This window comes from Pinus tabuliformis, chromosome X (assembly GCF_031772625.1).
Source record: "Pinus tabuliformis cultivar Carrire ecotype Pingquan chromosome X, CPIR1, whole genome shotgun sequence".
Classification (NCBI taxonomy): domain Eukaryota; kingdom Viridiplantae; phylum Streptophyta; class Pinopsida; order Pinales; family Pinaceae; genus Pinus; species Pinus tabuliformis.
The window spans coordinates 923850096-923864355 of NC_142308.1; the positions used below are offsets into that span (position 1 = coordinate 923850096).

The 14260-nt window shown below is 40.2% G+C and overlaps 1 pseudogene; it reads right to left on the reverse strand.

Moving 5' to 3' along the window:
* Nucleotides 1-491: 491 nt before the first annotated feature.
* LOC149142698 (ricin B-like lectin R40G3) lies at nt 492-9969 on the reverse strand (annotated as a pseudogene).
* Between the last annotated feature and the right edge of the window lie 4291 nt (nt 9970-14260).

Below are 14260 nucleotides of genomic sequence, written 5' to 3' on the forward strand. Positions count from 1 at the left end.
TCCATTTCTGGTTGCTCTGTTTCTTCCACTCCAAGAGGATAAGTTCATTTCCATCACATATTCCTCCAACATGGCCATCTACAAATTTCGCATCCATATTCAAATTAATGTTGTTCATAGGCCTCAGACATTGATACCCATTTCCAACATCTGCACTTAAGGTCCACAGAACAGACTGTTCTGCCTTGTCATGATTATAATCTGCCAAGTATATATGTTCAACAACATTCAACAAGAACTATGGATTAGGGGACCACTGCTGTAAACAGCTCTGTTGCAGCCCATAATGCCCAAGACCCTGGCATTCAAAAACCCTAAGTTAAGGTGGTTGATAGCATTGCAGTGAAACCCTGAATTAAAAATCGGCACTCACAAATTCAAAAGCCATTTTATAACTGTCATGGCTTTAGTTATCAAGAATCCCAAATTGTACATAGCACCACATAACAGGCGTGCATCCATTCATACTACTTGCTAGACACCACCCATAATAGAACTCCTTCCCAACATTTCTTTTTAATCCTTGACAGTTTCCCAAATCAGATAAAATAATATAGTAATAGTTTTGTCAGCATATTAGTATGGATCATATAACTTACATATTGGGCTGATCTTCCACTTCTGACTCTCCTTCTTGTTCCACTTACACAGAACAATCTTTGCTCCCTCACGTAGGGCTACATGATGCTTATCATCTCCAGTGCTAGCGTCTAGATTAAGATGGGTGTTGTGGATAGGTTAGATACACTGGCAACCCTTACCCACATCGGCACTTTGGGTGAAAAGCACAGCCTCATTCAAATCATCTAGGTGGTAAGGACCCAAGGTGACCTGCAGATCAAAAGCATATGCATAAAAACCCTATTGATCACCCAATCCCTTCATAAGGTAACATATTCTGCTAGATCCTTGAATCCCTTCATAAGCCCCTCATAGTAGACCTATCGAAAGCAATGATCTCTATATCACTAAGCCCTACAGAAGCCCCCTCATAGAGAGCACTATTCTCTATATCATAAATCCATGCCTAGGCCCTTCTCAACAATCCCATTGAAATCACTATTATCTATGTCAAAATAGACTTGCATAAACTCATGATAGTAACCCTTATGACAAAACTGACCTTATCCTTCTCTGCACATCCATGCCTCAATTCCTAGCCTGTTGCTTTGTTTACAAGGGAAAATGCAGGAAATCCTTCATCGTCCTTAGCCTTCACACTCCATGAAGTATCCATGATCCATTGTTGCGGATCAAAAGCATATAATCGACCAAGCATTTCACATACGCACAGCAAATACTAATCTCTGTCACAAACCTTGTTTGTGTTTGGGTTGTTTACAAAAACAGAGAGCAAAATTTAATCTCTACCATCAACCAGATTTGGGTCTGGTTCACACATACATACATATAAAATTCTTATCTCTCTCACCAAACTGATTTGGGTCTTGTTCAAAGAGAGAAAAAGTGATGTCACCAACCTGGCTTGGGTCTGATTCATTTGCCGGAGCCATGACAACACTGCCATTTCTACCAGCTGTTGTGGGGAAAAGTATCCGATGCGGATGACACTAACCCTTTCTAAAGGTGACAGACTTTAGCAACAACCGAATGACAAAGTTTTCATGTTCATCTTTATGAAAGCACAGAGAGAATAGAAAGAGGATCAACCAACCTGGTGTCTTGCGCTTAGTCGATCCTTGTCCTTCTCGCTTTGTATCCCGTTCCCAGCTCTTTACTCTCCAAGCCGATCCAGCTACACACAGAATCTGCACAACAAAAGGGAGCAAACTACGAGATACAAGCAATCATAATTGAAGCATGGATTAGGTTGCATCAAATATACATGTAAACACAAAAGCATCTATGTAAAACAAGTATATAGAAGAACATGCAAACTTTATTGATAGAAAGTAACAGGGTTCCAGAGGAAGTTACAACCAATGATGTTGGCCCCAATCCAGCAGCACCTCCTCGGCAGCAAGAACTCTCTTCTTCACCTCTAGTAAAACAATCACCCAATAATCCTGGCAGTATACCAACAACACCTCCTTGCTTATACAAAATTCCAGCCTCCTTAGACCTCATAGAAGAGCTCTATATATAGGAGAGAAGAAGAGAGGATGAGTCAGCTTGAGGCTGGCATAGAGCTGACTAGTGTCCTCTCCCTCTTCAGTTAATCTTCAGTTCTTGAGTCCACTTGGAGATCCTTGGTTACACATGGTGATCAAGTACCTCTTACTCATCACAAGGCGAATCTGATGAACCAAGTGTCAGTTTGGAAGCTTCCTGGGCAATTGACACCTTGCAGGAGGACTGTGCCACTTGGCCAATCTCGCCCAGCGCAGGTAGCCTTCATTGTTTTTGACTTCCAGCGCAGGTACAGAGTGGGACAGTTGCAATACAGCGCAGAAGCTCAGTTAAGCAGCTGACATGATCCAAAATAAGCCTGTTCTGAAGTGTTTTCAGGTGGAGAACTGATTGGAAGTGCTGTTGATTGATGACCTTGTTCTTTTAGGGGTAAGAACAACATGTTTAGGGACTGAGGATCCCTGTAATTATCGACATTTTCTGCTCCTTGACGCGAGGCACAAAAATATCTATAACAGTTGCCCCCTAAAGTATGAGGCCGTTAATCGGGTGAAATGCTTTAGCTAGAGGGTCCGAAGTTCGTTTCAGTGCTGAGGAGAGTGCCCTGTAATACAATACAATACAATACATTATCTTTCATTCATCATTATTCTCATGATCTAGCTGAGGCGGGTATTCCCATGCTCAGCTTTCTATAAATACATTTTGGTACATATGACAGACGATCGTCTGAAGACAGACTGATAATCTTCCGCTAAAATTATCATCCTTTGAGGAGGATGATCATCTGCTGCAATGATGTACATGGCAAATGCTTTTATATTTCCTGAATATATATCGCAGCCCGGATGGATGAAACTAGATCCGGGGTCTTCAAACTCGTTCGATCTTCACTCTAAGTACAAGTCGATCCATGTGAGAATTACGCTGAAGTCGAACATGGAAAGACATCGCTTGATTACCGGTCAATAATGAAAACCGTTAACAAGCGCGAGAGGAATCACCAATAATGACGATGACCCTCAAGGTACGGCAGTACAATTCACGTGGCGTGAATAAAGGACTTTGGCGTCGAACGCCATGCAAAATCTTCTGGTCGAAGGTCATTGATGTATACCTGTCGCCGGAAGTGAGAAACTTGCCATTGAGGCATGCAAGCTTCAAAGTACTGATGGGGGTGTTCCTAGATCGACTTCTTGGATAATGAGCTGAAGTCGACAAGAAGTGATCCGTCAAAGGAGGGCCTTGATGAATCCCACATCAATGACACGGAACGGAGCTAATGATTTAGTGGAGGTGAAACAAACTGTGACATATGATTCAGGGTGGCGATCATGAAATGGATGAAGGCAAATGTATGGTAGTGGATGGGACACGGTCGACACTTTCTGAATGACCCCTCTTGAACATATAACGACACTGATGTGATGGATCGGTAGCATTACCCCGAATGGATGGTGTGGCGAGGACCATGGTGATGAAACCGGTGAATGAGACAACCCAACCCGATATGATACGGAAAAAGTGTCATGTTCAAGAGTGACTTGCTACCTCTAAACTTTGATGTTCTCCCAATTTTTCCCCAGTCATTTCTGACCAGTACCTCTTTATTTTTGTCAAGCTTGAGGAGGATAACATATGCTTGTTCTATAACCTGCCCTTCGGGCAAGCCCATCGCTAAGATTTAACGAGCCTAGCGATAGGGAAACTCGTTCTCGTCTAAAGACAAGTTTGTCGCTATTTAATTATTTTAACGAGTCTAACAACAAGGAAAACTCGGTCCTTTTCATTTTTAGAGAGTCTAAAAAGGTACAGAAAGTCAACTCCATAATTCCTTTTTCGTCAGCTAATCCCTTAAGTCCGAAAAAGTATAAAACAATACAGAAGGGATGGCTGTTCGGTATTTTTAACGAGCTGAACCAGGCAAGCGCTCGATCCTTTTGTGCAATAATCCCTCAAGTCCAAAAAGATTAAAATTTAGAGGAGGGATAGCGTTCCGGTCATTTTAACGAGCTGGAAGGCCAAAACTCGGCAAACTTTTCATATTTTACGAGTCAGTGAAAAGAGCTGAAAGAAGACTCGTCTTTTGAGGAACGAGTGATAAACAGGGATAGCTACAGATTCCAGGTACAGGTTGGAATTTCCAATCACGGCAGTGTCACAAGGATGGCTAGGTGAAATCACTCTTCGCAGCTGTTTCTCAAAAGAGGTAAACACACCAATGGAAGTGAATGATCGGCCAAATGAACGGTGGAGGTGGTGGATGAAAACACGATCAAGGTTCTTATGGCTAATGAATTTACGATCTCAAAAGGTTATTTACCGGTTCATTTTTTCCATGAGCTTGAACTCTGGGGGAAACATTTGCTCACACTTTTCTATTTTTTAACGAGCATAAATTCAGGCCTAAAACTGCTCGAATTTCGCGTTTATTTTTTAACGAGCATGAACTATATGCTAAAACTGCTCGATATACCAGTCATAAGAATGCCTCCTATAAGGACCAATTTTTATAGAGCTTATGCCTTACTACAGCTATGCTCTTATTTTGGCAAATTTTACTTCTGCCCCACAGGCTTTCTTTCATGCAAGTTTGGAAACGGCTAATCTTAAAACCAGATAAATAACCGCCCCTAGCTTGCACTCCAGAAAATTTGCATGCCCCCAGGTATAGGATAGAATTTCGAGGTTGCCCCTCCTCTCTCCTACTTCTACTTTTCTTTGGGTGTTCACAGTTATTTGTCATCTTGCTAATCTAATGCTAACGATACTTGTCTTCTCGTTATTTTAAGGGGTCTTACGCAGTACTCAGACTTCCTGTCGGCCCACTTTTAACAAACAGCTATTGTGACAATAGAAGAACACTACTCAAAGATAAAACATTGGTATTATCGAGGGAGGCTTGCCTCTTTCTTATTATCCGAAGAGTGGTTCTATTCGCTGCCGCAAATCAATCTCTTTCTTCGGCGGTGTCTATCATTGGGTTGTCCAAAGATGGTTACCCTCTGTCATAACAATACGGTCTCCTTCTTAGTTTACTGCCCCTGCTTATCCTTCAAAACATATGTTTCGATGGGCGAGGCTTGAATTTAAAGATGGTGACTACTTGTTACAATAAGGGAATTCCTACTTGGGCATTGCCCACTTTTTTAGACAAAGGTGAATGATTCCCAAACACATAACTTTAACAAAAGATCATTATTCCAGAACAACCCCACTTCCTTCGGACGGGGTACGGACTAGTCATGTTCTCCTGCGGAAATTCTTCCTTATACCCGGAGTTTCTTCTGCCCGAAGCAGACCAGGGTGCATGCCCCCTGGGTCCTAGTCTTTCTTTCCGAATTACTCGCGCTCATCGGGAAGGAGGACTGGGGGCGGAGGCGAATCTTGAGTGAACAGACCATTTAGGATTGGTATTTGACTATTTGCGATGCGAGATCCCGGAAATGAAAGCTGGTCTACGAGCTTGACCACCCTTCCTTCGTGTGGAAAACACATTACTCTAAAGAGTGAGGAGACTATCGCTCCCATGCAATAAATATAGTCGCGTCCAAGGAGTAGGTTATAATCCAAGGGTCCTTGAACTACCAACACGTTCATCCTGACGGTCTTCCCCTTCAATGTAACAGGTACATCGGGGAGGATTCCTAATGGTCGACTGGTTCCTTTATCAAAACCTGAGAGATTTCTCAACTCAGGTAAAAGCGCTGGCGAACCCAGTGCTTTCCAAGCAATAGAGGAAAGGATACTCACAGACGCCCCTTCATCAATGATAGTACCAGCCATAACCATTCTATAGATCTGGACAATGATTCTAAATGGTGTACTGGCTGGTAACCGGGGTCTGCCTAGTTGATTCCAATCAAAGGATACAACCAGGTTGCTTGGTGGTGGGACCGAATATACGGCCGGATACGACTCAGATGATGTTCCTTCCTGCGATAAAGGAATGGGCGCATTGCCCGGATGCTCGTCGGAGTCGGTGCTGATAAAGAGAACCTGGATGGTGTCATCCTTGTTCTCATCAGTGAGGGTGTCACATGAAGACGACACTTCGGTGACGGTGTCATTTGAAGACGGGTCTTCAATGACGGAGTCATTGGACGATAGAACCTTTGAAGGAAGAACCGGGTCAACTGCCGTTTCGACCTTTAGACTTTCGTCTGGTCTAGATTCGGTAGGTTCTTTCTCAATGACTGACACATCAGCTGACCACTTGAGTGGTTCAACTGGATTTTCAACTATCGAGGGATTAGGCGCGAGTTTTCGGTATCCAGGCGGAAGTTGCACCGGTGACACCGGGCGATCTTCCAAAACTCTCTTTGCCTCATCTAAGAATGGACATTTGTGGATGGCATGGTGACCTTCACACAATAGACAGGGTGATCTTGGTCCCCTTCTTCGTCCTTCACTCTCGCTAGTTGAGGGAATGCAATCAACTTGACAACCAGAGGTTGATGCTACCGGATTGTGCAACCTCGGGGACCAGTCCCTTAGTATCCGGGGAATACAAGGACAATCACGATGGAAATGGATCCCTTTGCAAATGACACATGGCGATTTAGGCCCGGTCGGTGCAGTGTGTGGGTTTTTGTCAGTTTTCTTCTGCTTGCCCCCAGTCGCCTTCGCCAGAGGCTCCTTCTGCTTCTTCCCTTTCTTCTTCTTTTCCTTCTTCTCCTTGGGAGGCTGACTTTTGCCGGCTCTACCCTGCGAAGATGAAGGATCAGAGGAAGTATCACAAGAGGTAGAAGGCTGGTGGGTAGTTCTAGATTGTTCTGACAGTTGATTCGACTGCTCAGGATTAGTGGCGATTTGGACAACATTAGTTGAAAAGAGCCAAACAGGAAGGCCGATTGTCAATCCTGGAAGTGACAATGTAGCCATATGAGGCGCACCAACATCTCCCCAAGAGGAGAAGGGATTTGGACTTCCGCCAAGGTTACTTCCTTGGTTGGTGGGCTCCATACTTTTCAACTGAAAGATCAACGTGGGAATAACAGGTGATTATGTTCCGCTTTAAAATAAGTTTTATTTACGACGCTTTTAGACACAAACTTGCTTTTTCATGTTTTAAGAGTCGAGAAAAAGCTAAAGATGACTCTAGTCGCCTTCGATGTATTAACGAGCCCGAAGTGACAAATGCTCGGTTAGACCTTTTCAGTTATAGAGTTTGAAAAGGGCCAAAAGAAACTGCTCTGGAGATCTAGGCAGAGGGTGTGCCAAACCTTTCGCGAAACCACAGAATACGTTTTACGGTACGGGTGGTCGATCTTCGTGAATGCTGTGTTCACTGCATCGCGATCAGTAGGGCGGCCGACACGGTTTCCTAAGGATAAAGGATAAAAGCCTATAGGGGTCTCCCAATATACGCGACGGTACGCGGGAGCTCAAATCCGTGTTAGTGCCACCGACTCTCAGGAGGAATCACCCACCTTCGTAGAGATCGACAGTCACTATGTTTAACGACGCCGGAACACGTCTCTACCTAGACCTCTAGATGTTTGCGTTAAATTCCAAAGCGTTGTTATGTAAATTGAGTTTATTTTAATGTTGATCTTCCTTAACAGTTTGCCTTTCAGGTTCGCCACGAGATGTATATATACAACTTCCTATATGCAATCTAAGAATGAGAAGCAAAATCTTTTCAATCTTTCAACTTTGAAAACCTTAATCTACTTGAGGAAAGAGCAAGACACAACTTTTTCCACAGATCAAAGAACACACACTAAAATGCACATTTTCCTAAATCGTCAAGCATACAGTCAAATGCAAAATGCACAATGCATGTATTTCTTTTCGTTATCCTTAATGTTGATGCTTAACAAAAGGAAACTGTTGTATGATTTTTGAATCAACTTTCAAGTAGAAATAAACAAGCTTGTCCACAATCAAAAGAACACCTTATGAAAGACTTGTTTTAAATACAGGAAAAGTATAGATTCAAACCATAAAGTGAGAAGCAAACCAATCCAAAACAGCTATGAACAGCAATAACACTAACTCATAAGATCGCAATCTAAGAGGCCACAGCTACTAGGTTCGCTTTTCACAATGGGAAATTGTAACTGAAACAAGAAATACTGAAAGAACGTTTACAATTTCATCACACAACTGAGGCGGAATAATGTCAAGGAGAAGTGGTCTACAGCAAATACAATAACCAGCAAGCAATAAGCCAAAAACAAGTGCAAACAGGGCCAAGACACAAAGGAAGAGCTGAGCTAGACTAAGGCCAACTGGACCAGCGCAGGCACTGGTCTGCCAGTTTCACTCTCAGCGCAGTTCCCGAAGGGAGCACCTGCGCTGTAATGCAGACTGCCTGTGGACAGCCTGCACTGACTTACGAGAGTTACGTCTGCTAAGAATTCCGGGTCATAAAAAGCTCAAAAATGTACTGTTTTGACTGAAATAAAATGCTATGGGTTAAGTACAGGCTAAGGGATGATCAAGAGGATAAAGATCTATCACAAAGAGTAAGGATTCATCTGTAGATTAGCTCTTTAAATCTTGAATTTGCTCAGCAAAGGAGCAAGAGTAGCAAAACCCTCTACTTCGCTTTTGATAGAGTCAAAAGCTTTTCGATTCGGTACTCCTTTCTTCAAGAAATGAATAGCAAAATTCTACAACAACAAGATACTAGGATCTCCCCAGCAGAGTCGCCAGTTTGTTGTGGGGAAAAGTATCCGATGCGGATGACACTAACCCTTTCTAAAGGTGACAGACTTTAGCAACAACCGAATGACAAAGTTTTCATGTTCATCTTTATGAAAGCACAGAGAGAATAGAAAGAGGATCAACCAACCTGGTGTCTTGCGCTTAGTCGATCCTTGTCCTTCTCGCTTTGTATCCCGTTCCCAGCTCTTTACTCTCCAAGCCGATCCAGCTACACACAGAATCTGCACAACAAAAGGGAGCAAACTACGAGATACAAGCAATCATAATTGAAGCATGGATTAGGTTGCATCAAATATACATGTAAACACAAAAGCATCTATGTAAAACAAGTATATAGAAGAACATGCAAACTTTATTGATAGAAAGTAACAGGGTTCCAGAGGAAGTTACAACCAATGATGTTGGCCCCAATCCAGCAGCACCTCCTCGGCAGCAAGAACTCTCTTCTTCACCTCTAGTAAAACAATCACCCAATAATCCTGGCAGTATACCAACAGCACCTCCTTGCTTATACAAAATTCCAGCCTCCTTAGACCTCATAGAAGAGCTCTATATATAGGAGAGAAGAAGAGAGGATGAGTCAGCTTGAGGCTGGCATAGAGCTGACTAGTGTCCTCTCCCTCTTCAGTTAATCTTCAGTTCTTGAGTCCACTTGGAGATCCTTGGTTACACATGGTGATCAAGTACCTCTTACTCATCACAAGGCGAATCTGATGAACCAAGTGTCAGTTTGGAAGCTTCCTGGGCAATTGACACCTTGCAGGAGGACTGTGCCACTTGGCCAATCTCGCCCAGCGCAGTTGCCTTCATTGTTTTTGACTTCCAGCGCAGGTACAGAGTGGGACAGTTGCAATACAGCGCAGAAGCTCAGTTAAGCAGCTGACATGATCCAAAATAAGCCTGTTCTGAAGTGTTTTCAGGTGGAGAACTGATTGGAAGTGCTGTTGATTGATGACCTTGTTCTTTTAGGGGTAAGAACAACATGTTTAGGGACTGAGGATCCCTGTAATTATCGACATTTTCTGCTCCTTGACGCGAGGCACAAAAATATCTATAACACCAGCCAAGAAGAAATCAGGATTGGATTCACAGTATATCTTCACAATCTCTCCTTGAATAGGTTGTTGATACTGACTCCCATGAAGAGCCTGATATGGCTACTGGGGCTCAGGGTGGTGGTGTCCAAATGGGTTATGCATTCTCTTAGACCTGCACACAAAACATTCATAGCCACCTCAAATCTCAAACAATTGAGACTTATAGGAATCTGAATTCAGCATTTTCTTGCTCACATTAGTGTAAATCTCCTTGACCACAATTTGGAATACAAACAATACATTTGTATTATCTAGAGTCGGGGCCTCAATGAAGAACAACCCCTCTGATTCAGCAAGCTTCTTCCCATCTTCCACAGGAACTTCCCTTATATGAGCTAAATTAGACTTTTTCCCCACGAGCATTTTCACGAAATTTCCATCATCATGCACTGCAACATCAAAATTTACATGAGTTTGAAAATAGATCGCAACATCACATAGATGACAACCAAAAGCCAAAGCCAATTTCAAAGATGCTCTATAAGGCATTACAACAGTAATTGCTTGCAATGTAAAAGCCAAAGCCAGAGCCAATTTCAAAGATGCTCTACAAGGCATTACATAGAAACTGCTTGCAATGTTAGTATCAGAACTGAGGAAGATGCTATCACATTAAACCCAAAGATGATCCACAAGGCATGACACCCAGACATCAATGATCCACAAGGCACAACACAAAACTACCCATAATATTGGTAGGAGAGTGGTGGAGTGTTGTTACTTCAATCCAAAGATAGCTGCAGAGTCTACCAAATCCCCCAATTGTAATAGAAAAGTTGTTCCAAATGTTGTTGATGAAGTTGAACCTTTAACAAGTGTAGTGTGAAGGAACCATTCATGTAGAGTGGCTGAATAAATTTCTTGTGATGTTATATGACAAATGGCATTTCTATCACACATAAGGCATATACATGAATCATGTTTTTCTTAGACAATGCTCTGTTAGTCTAGGGTTATGTGGTTTTTGGTGTATGGACAATCGGTAAGGATAAATATTTTTAGAGTTTTCATATGGCATTCAAAAACCAGAGAAGCCCAATTCAGTATCATTTATTTTAAAACTCATAGATGTATTTGGGTCCCATAATGAGAATTTCATCTATATAAAGTGGTGATTGCTAAATGTTTTTTTTGCAGAATAATTGCCAAAATTGAAAGTTTTGCAATGTAAATGAACATAAATTATCTGCTTTTTTTTAATTATATATGATTGAGAAACATGTTGAGTATTAGGAAATAGATAATTGTCTACTTGTTTAACATGAATTTATTGTTATTTATTTTTCAGGTTTTTGAAGTGTAAAAAATGGTGCAAAAGTGGCGTTTATGCATTGAAGTGTCTTGCTTTCCAAATCCAGGTCGATAAGTTATTAAATTCATCCTTTACAATATGGAAACAAATCATTTATTTCATGGAAAGAGAGAATTGCTTGGAATGATGAGAAACAATGAGGCATATTACATTGCCCTTGTTGAAGGGTTAATAGAGGCAAAACAACATGATGTCAATGATATTGAAGTCTTCACCAACTTGGAGTTGATATGTAATCAGATGAAAGGAATCTATCGAGTTCGGAAGGACAATTTAAAACCTCTTCATAAGGAAGCAATAAATTGGAGTTATCAATTTCAACATTTTACCATCAATCGCTCTGCAGATACTGAAAAGATGTCCATTTATATAATGTCCAGAGCATTTTTAAGCACATATGTAGATGTCAAATATGACATAGGATCACCATCCACTGCAACAGAAATAATTGATCACCATCAATATAAATCCCCATTGTGCGAATGGGTTGTTGTTATCATTTTTCTGGGGTCTATCATAGCATGGTTCTTTCATTAAAGAAGAACCTATTAATGTTTTATTTTTCCCCAACATGCAATGATTACGATTTTTTGTATGGGAGACAAATTTATGGACAAATGTAATATATTCCACGTACATGGACAAATGTATTTTGAGAAAAGTAACTGGTTCATGGTTTTGTGATTATCATCAATACATCATGATGTTGTCTGAACCTTCCAAACACCTTCTCAGATCTTTGTTTCTGGAGAGATATTGATATGCTATGTGATTTGTTCGTTGGTTGTTGATCAGTGATGAAAGGTTTATTTACTATGTTTATAAGCAATTTATTCTTAATAACACATATTTCTCAATCACGCAGTCACTCTTCCCATCTCCACCTTGGATTTCATCCCAATAGTTTTCCCAGATCACAACTCTATTTTGGCTTGATTTCTTTGTATTTCAGATCTTGTGCTTGTGGATTTATCATGATAGTGAAGACCTAGTCTTTTTAAATCAAAGCTCAGTGTGTCATAAGTAAGGAAATGTCAATATTTCTCCAAGAAATCACATCCATCATGATGGTCTGCTATGCTAAATCTCCCATGTGACCACTCCAATTCCTCCAAATTTTGCAGTAGTTTTTCCTCTACAAAGGGATTCTTAGATAAAAACTAGAAAATATGTAGTTGGTGTTCTAGCTGTTCTTGTAAGAGATCTAAGAGGATTACTTGATGTTATCGAAACCTCTGTAATCCCTTTAATAGTCAACCATTTAAGATTGGGTTCATCTTCAGCCAAATGCAAGGACATTTTATTTCTGTTTTACTATCATTGTGTTGTAGTGGAAGTGACAAAATTGTAAATAATTTTGTTGATATTGCCATCATTAATGCCTTCTCTGTATAATCTTCTCACATTTGGTAATCCTAAAGCAAAAAATAAAGCTCATTCTCTTCTTAGAATCCTTCACAGTTGGGACTCTTCAAAGAACTGCTCAAACAATTCTCTTGCCCGAGACTGGTAATTCAGTCACTTCAGCACACTAGTGAAGCAGCTGCCAGTCTTCCACCAATTCATGCAGGGGCTTGGCTTTTACTTGTATAGATATTCTTTGGTAGACAAGAATCAAAATAAATGTAAATATCTTTGTTATTCGACAGGATTTTGTTTTTTACAGTATTTAATCAGTCATAAAGGATATGGACGACATAGAAATTCGGGGTGTCCAACTCACCTCTGTAATTTACCCTTCTAAGAGATGCCTAGTCACTCCCACATGGTCATTGTAGCTTGATGTACCTTTGGGTCCCATTGACCTGATTTGATCGTTTGTGTAATTGATATAAAATTTATATCTTATCAAACATATATATTTGAGTTGGACTAACTTAATTGATATGTGCCCACTTTTGCTAAACAGTACATATTTTATGTCTGGAATCTGGATTAGGTATTCTCACACACAACCATCATACCATTATCAGCAAGGTCATGACTTTTGTTGTTTAGGTTTTACTCCTTATCAGTAAATCTATGTTTAGGTTTTACCCTCCACTTTTTTTAGTGAATAGATTGAGGAATGTGATTGCACAATCTTGCTAGAATATTTCCTTGAACATGTATGTTAACCCAACTAAAAGGTTACAATTCATAAGAGTTAAAATATTTCATGCATAGTATGGAAATTTATTAATATAAATGTTTTTGAATTTATGTAATTTTGGCCTAATTAAATTATCTCAGAGAATATTTTGGAATGGGAAATTTCCCACCAATGTTTCTAAATCTTTTTTGTTCAGTCAATGGTTGTGAAGGTGGATTTTGTTTCTAAATCTTTTTTTGCTGAACAATGTGAACATATGTAATATGTAATGTTATGTTAAACTTAAAAAAATAAATGTAACAATTGGAATAGTTGAAGTGAGTGTTATTGCTTTCATGGTTCACTCTGGTATGTAAAGTTTCTTGACCAACAATTTTATTTTTTTCAAGAACATTCTCAAATGTGGTTTAGAAGAAATCTTTAGATTTTGGAGACTTATACGATGAAAGTTTTAAGAGATGTTTATATGACTACTGAATATGAGTGTTTTGAATGGTTGTTGATGTGCTTGTTTCATGGCCATCTACTACATACCTTCTTGTTTCAGGTTTGTGGTTGTGTGTGCACTCGCCTTTTCTTTATAAATATATTTGTTTGTAAAAAGTATTTTCACTGGTTTTCCATAATCAACATATTTCTTTTAGAGTAGTCATGATTTTTGTCAAAATCCAGCAGAAATTTTAGGAAAGTTGGGTTATAGCTGTCAAACTTTAGGATTTTGGGTATCCAAGTGGTTTTTGACGGTTCTAAATCCATTTCCACCATAAAAAAAAACCATTCAAACACCTATATGATCATTTTTTCTAAAAAAATAATCGCCATATTCTTACCCAAAAAAAATCCGACGCCGTTTCTTTTTGGTTGAGAGATTTCCTGTGTTACCCTTACATAATGCTAATCCCATTAAAGGAAAAAAGTGACCGCATCTAGGGTGCAATCTTTAAGATAAGGTAATGTCAACTTTTCATAAATTTAAAAGAATAAAACCTCTCA